Here is a 6,842-nt window from a genome sequence, read left to right as displayed (position 1 = left end):
CCTGCCAGAGTCCAACCGTATTCTTTCTCCTCTTCAGAGGTCGGCTCCTCTTCCTCTCCAGTCTCTTTGGTGGTCTTATTCTTCTCAGACTACATTCCCAAACTCAAAATGTTCCCCACCTGTATCAAGCCCTCTGACTCCTGACATACTCTTACCATCCTCACATGACTGTCTTTTGGCCATCAAAATAGCCCAAGAAAGGACTGCTATGTCTGATTCCTCAGCTACAGGCAGATTTTACTCATCCTTAGAGGAGCCATGGTGGTGGCTTTTAATATTAACAATACATTTTTATTAATGGTAACATTGTATTTAATCTTAATATTAGACTTTTAAAAATGACATGTATCATGTGCATGCATGCATTTGTGTTGGGGGAGGGACGTGCTGCAGAGCACCTGTGGAAGCCCAGAATCAGTTTTCCCTTCCCTTCCCTTCCCTTCCCTTCCCTTCCCTTCCCTTCCCTTCCCTTCCCTTCCCTTCCTTTCTACCCCAGGATTAGAACTCAGGTTGTTAGAATTGGCAGCAAGTGCCTTCTCAAGCTGAGCCATCTAGCCAGCCCAACAATGTTCATTTCCCTAGAGTAGCAAAGGATGTTCCTGTGCAGGGTGTGTGGGGGACATTAAGAGTAGACCCATTAAGCTGGGCCGTGGTGGTGCAAGCCTTTATCCCAACATTCAAGCAGGAGGATCTCTCTGAGCTCGAGGCCAGCCTGATCTACTGACAGCCAGAGTTACATGGAGAACCCCTGTTTCGAAAAACAAAAACAAAACAAAATAACCCTTCCTCCCAAAAAAGAGTAGGCTCCTGACAGGAGTCAGGGACCCTAGAAGCTTCCAGAGCACAGAAATTCAAAGCAAGGGAAGGAATCAGCCTCAAAGGAAGACCATAGAACTGGAGTCTGGCCATCTTAGCTCAGAGGAAAAGCTGAACCCCAGAGACACAGAGCCCAGGTGCCCCCTGATACAGGACACAGTCCAGCTGAGATGGTGAACCCACACATTTCTCAGGGAGGTTTTCCCACATGGGGGTGGCATAATTGCTGTCCTGGCAAATGTGCATCTCCTCATCCTGGCAAGCCTTAGAATTCAATATTCTAAGACAGGCAGTAGAGGAACTCAAGCCTGACACTTAATGAATGAAGTCCTCTATTGGTGATATTTCAGTGCTGCTAGTGTATGATACTTTAAACAGTCCTAACCTTTAATAGTATTTACTAGAAATAATAAAGTGACTTAAAATTTAACCAAGAGATGCTGGATTAAATTATACAATGTACTACTCTAGATTTGGTTCTAAATTACAGACAATTTAAGTTTATTCGCTACTTTGGGACTTTTAAGAGAAACTACAATTTACCTGTCTCTTACTTTAACTTAGCTCTCAGTTTCTTGTTGTTTAAGAAAAACTACAATTTACCTGTCTCTTACTTTAACTTAGCTTTCAGTTTCTTGCTGTTTTGCTTTGAGGTTTTTGTTTGGTTCAAGAGTATTTTATGTAATCCAGACTGGCCTCAAGCACTCTGTAGCTGAAGCTAGCCTTGAACCTTTGTTTCTCCTGCTTCTGCCTCCCAAATGCTGAGAATACAGGTGTACATCACTAACCTGTTTGGTTGCTGTTTTTTTTTTTAATTTTTAAAATTAAAAAATATAAACTTTAATATTAAAAAAATATTTCCTAATATTCCAAATGTGGTGGTGAATGTCTTTAATCCCAGCAGTCAAGAGGTAGTAGACCTGAATTCCAACCAGTCTGACCTACAGAATGAGTAAATAAAAAAACTATCAGACACCACAATTAACAAGACCCCAAATTTATGCATATCAATGAATGTCTCTATAGTTGGAAAAGTCAATCTGAGGTTGTGTAGCTGTAAGTTAAACTTTACACTGAATTTCTCCCAAACTCCAAAAATCTGTGACAGAGGTAGAATTAGAAAAGCAATTAGTTTTAGATCCTTTCTTGCTACTCATTCTTTTAGGGGGGTTGGGTTTGTTTGCATATGTGTGTGTATGTGTGAGTGTGTGTGTGTGTGTGTTGCATTTTTGTGATATATTTGCATGTGGAGGGTGGTGCACTAGCCCACGCACTGCAGTTTGGAGGTTACCTGGTGACCTGTTCTGTCGTTCTTTTATTTCCTGAGACAAGGTCTCTTTGAACTAGAGCTGTACTGGCAGCCCCCAGTCCCTAGCAATCCTGCCTCCACCCCGAAGTGCTGAGGCCTGTGCGTGGCTAGGCCTGGCTTTTCATGTGGGTCCTGGGGATTTAAACTCAGGTCCCCGTGCTTACATTAGCAGTCACGCTTACCTGCTATGCCATCTCTCAGCTCCTGTATTTTGTTTTGCTTTGTTGAGAGAGGGATCTCCTCATGGGGCCATAGCTGCTCTCTGATATTCAGTGGTTCTCTTGTCTCAGTCTCCAGAGTGCTGGGATTACAGGCGCATGCTACCCTGCCTAGCTAATTTATTACCTTAATGAGAATTACTTCATAATTTAAGAAGGTTTGTTAATCAGAAAATCAGCATGTTTGAAAAGATACTCAAATTATTAAATTAATAAATGCAGTTTTAAATAATTAAGTGGATACCAATTTGTTAGGTTTATAAGTAGAATGATAAAGTAAATATGTTTAATGTTAAAGCTTAAGATTTTTAATTTAGAGGTAATAAATAGTAATTTTTAAATCCAATACAACTTCTAAATAACTATTCCAAGCTAAAAAGTGTTTACTGGGTTTTTAAGATTTCCCCTCCCCCACATTTCACACTACCATACAAAAATTTCACAAGGAAATATCTAAGTCTTTAAGTATGGATTCTTTGCAGTGAATTGCCAAGAAAGGACCATAGACAGAAGAAAGGGCAGCAAGGTGCAGAGTTGGGAGAAGAGAGTGAGAGATTCATAGAACACACAACATGAAATCTGACCCTAGCCTCTCCAAACCTACTTTCTTCCTGGTGTTAAGACTTGTAACTCCACATGCCGGCACCAGGCCTGTAACTCCACGTGCACCAGGCCTGTAACTCCACATGCACCAGGCCTGTAACTCCACATGCACCAGGCCTGTAACTCCACATGCACCAGGCCTGTAACTCCACATGCACCAGGCCTGTAACTCCACATGCACCAGGCCTGTAACTCCAGTGCCGGCACCAACTTTGAATTTCATTATTCCCTTATCCCAGTCTTTTCGTTCCCACTCAAGCCAGAAGGCTTTCCCTCAGAAATAACTCATTTAGTGTGTTGGCCACCTAACCCCACAGGCTGGACTTGCACTGGCGTTCCACTCTTTCATCCCTCTCCCTTACTTCAGGCCCAGGTCTGGTCCTGATGAGTCTTTCTGTGTTAGTGCTACTGGCTTACAGCTGCAATGTCATCCATGACCTTGCAGACATAGCATACACTACTACTCCATCGTGTGTGTGTTCATGTTCGTGTTTGTGTGTGTGCATGCAAGTATACATAAATACATGTGTATGTACGGATGGAGACCAGAGGACATTGCTGAGTGCCTTCCTCAGTCACTGTCTGTCTCATTTCTTGAAACAGGGTCCCTCACCAACCCTGGAGCTCATGGATCCAGCTAGGCTGCTTAGCACTTCCAAGGACGTGCCCATCTCCACTTCGTCTGGAATCGCAGATATGCATGACTGCAAACGGCCTTTTATGCAGGTATTTAGGATGCAAGTTTAGGTTGTTATGCTTGCACAGAAGTACTTTATGAACTGAGCCGTCTCTCGAGAGTGTGCAGCAGTCTTGACATCTGTTCAGCTGTTCTACATCAGACTATTCCATGTCTATCTTTTTTTCTTTTGAGACAGGGTCTTACCATGTAGCCCAGGCTAGAGTTGAACTCATGATCCTCCTGCCTCATTCCCCAAGTGCAGGGATCACAGGTGTACGACATCTTGCCAGATGTCTAATATTCTAGTGATCTCTACCATTTCATTTGCATGAGTTTCTGTGGCTCCCAATGTAGGTCAAACAGAACCTGAGCTTCCTGACACTCACTAACTAGGCATCCTCCCTGACACTAACTAGGAGTCCTCCCTGACACTAAGTAAGAGTCCTCCCTGGCACTCACTAACTAGGAGTCCTCCCTGACACTAACTAGGAGTCCTCCCTGACGCTCAGTAACTGGAGTCCTCCCTGACACTCACTAACTGGAGTCCTCCCTGCTGCTCACTAACTGGAGTCCTTCCTGACACTCACTAACTAGGAGTCCTCCCTGACACTAACTAGGAGTCCTCCCTGACGCTCACTAACTGGAGTCCTCCCTGACACTCACTAACTGGAGTCCTCCCTGACACTCACTAACTGGAGTCCTCCCTGACACTAACTGGAGTCCTCCCTGACGCTCACTAACTGGAGTCCTCCCTGACACTCACTAACTAGGAGTCCTCCCTGACACTCACTAACTAGGAGTCCTCCCTGACACTCACTAACTAGGAGTCCTCCCTGACACTAAGTAGGAGTCCTCCCTGACACTCACTAACTAGGAGTCGTCCCTGACACTAAGTAGGAGTCCTCCCTGACACTCACTAACTAGGAGTCCTCCCTGGCACTCACTAACTGGAGTCCTCCCTGACACTCACTAACTAGGAGTCCTCCCTGACACTAACTAGGAGTCTTCCCTGACACTAAGTAGGAGTCCTCCCTGACACTCACTAACGAGTCCTCCCTGACACTCACTAACTAGGAGTCCTCCCTGGCACTCACTAACTGGAGTCCTCCCTGAGACTCACTAACTAGGAGTCCTCCCTGGCACTAACTGGAGTCCTCCTTCAGCGTCCTCACTTCTCCATGATTCCCTTTCTTGCTGCCAAGCTAATTTATGGCCACCATTCTTCGCATGGCACCTTCCAAGGAATGTTTCTTTCCATGGCTCATTTACCTCTGTCTGGAAGACTCTGACTCTTTTTGCTCTGGATTCTTACTTCCCCTCAAATCCTGTGAAATACTGACTTCCTCCTCCGCGGCCTTGTCAGAGATTTGCTCTGACCATCTACACTCTGCAGCCTCTGTGGCATCTATACACACTTGCATGTTAACTTTGACTTGTTTACATGACTTACTCAGTAATAGTATCTTTGCTCTCGCATATCTCTTCTTAAAGAGATGGTATAAATACTTTTAGGAAAGGATTTTTTTCCTGCTTTGCCAACCCCAGGATTGTTAAGAGGATCAAAGGAACAGTTTGCATGACAGTGCTTTGTAAGCTGTAAGGTTTTAATCAACTACAGTGTAAGAGGGGTCCTGATGGGGTCAAAAACATTGAGGACTGGGGCTTCGAAGACTGAGTTCATTTACTAGCTCTCCCTCTCCTCTCCCTCCCCCCACCCTGTCCTTTCCTCCCACCTTTTCTTTGGGGAAGGGTACATGTAGTCCAGGCTAGCTTCAAACTCTTTATGTAGCTGAAGCCAGCCTTGAACTCCTGATCTTCCCTTTGTTTCCCAAGTGCTGGGTAGCAGCCATGTGTGTGCCACCAGGCTGGCTGCTGGTCCTGTCTCTTACCAGCTGTGTTAAGTAAAATGTAAGCCCTATTCACCAGCCTCCCCAGAAGAATGGCCATCAGGGGCTTTATAGAGCAGAGGGATGGAAAAGGTCTGACACATGGTCACCAATAAAAACTCCCAACAAACTTTAGGGCTCTCATAAACGTATGTATTTCAGGAATGGCGAGGCAAGCCATTGACTCATAAATGCTGGATGCAAATACCAACACATGTTGGCTTCCTGACTCAGAGGAAGAGCACATTCCACGACGGCATAAGCTGCACCCCTTCCTTAAAGGCAAGTCACGGTGGAAATGTGGAGCACGTGTGACTCAAACACGCTTCACGTTTCTAACCTATCAAAGATATGAGACTGTTTGTGGGAGTGGACTAGAAGAAATCACTCAGTTATAAGGGGACCTTTATTAAATGTTGTATTTGTTTTTTTGTGTTTGTGTCTGTGTGTGTATAGAAAGAACTGACTTCTGCAAGTCTGAGGACAACTTGCAGAAGTCAGTTCTTTCCCCTGCATCCTGTTGGCCCCTGGGATCAAACTCAGGTTGTCAAGCCCAGTGGCAAGTGCCTTTACCCACAGAGTCATGAGGGACTCTCTGTAAGGCATAGTATTTCCCTACACTGCATCAAGTTCTAGGTCTTGTATGTGTAATACACTCAATATTTATTTGTCCATAGACAGCTTTTACTGCAGCAAATATTAATATTGTATATACTCTGTATACCAAGTATACAAGTCTTAGGCCATGGAGATACACCAGAAGATTAGATATCACATACTCCAACAACACGGACATCGAGTGTGACTAAGCAGGACGTACTAGGGAGAAAGCGGCAGTGTACAGGGGGAATGGTAGCATGGCTGAGGGCATCCAGGGAAGACATCAAGGAGGAGGTGACACTTAATCTTAGAGTAGAGGATGAAATAGACAGCTATAAAAAAGCTGCAGGAAGGAGCAAGGCTGATTGGAAGGCCAGGAAGAGCAGAGTCTCTGTGGCTAGACTAAGATGCCCACATGGCTGACGTCTAATGCATAAGTCCACTGCCACCCAGTTCCAATGGATACATCTACAAAACAAGCCCACACCCATGGTTCAAGGAGCATTGCAGGGCAGAAAGATTGCAAGAGCCAGAGGATCAGGGACATCAGACACACCATCCTTAAGTTTCACCAACATGACTACCCAGATGTGAGCTGAACAAGGAGGACTCCAACAGACAGACTGGATGGGGAAAAGCCCAGGAGGCCTACACAAAACTACGGGCAACTAGGCAGAGCCGGAGTGGGAGAGGAGGCCCTCCCTCACTAGGGAAGAGCACAACTGGATGTC

Source organism: Arvicanthis niloticus, chromosome 13 (assembly GCF_011762505.2).
Source record: "Arvicanthis niloticus isolate mArvNil1 chromosome 13, mArvNil1.pat.X, whole genome shotgun sequence".
Taxonomy (NCBI): Eukaryota; Metazoa; Chordata; class Mammalia; order Rodentia; family Muridae; genus Arvicanthis; species Arvicanthis niloticus.
This window is presented reverse-complemented; position numbering follows the sequence as displayed.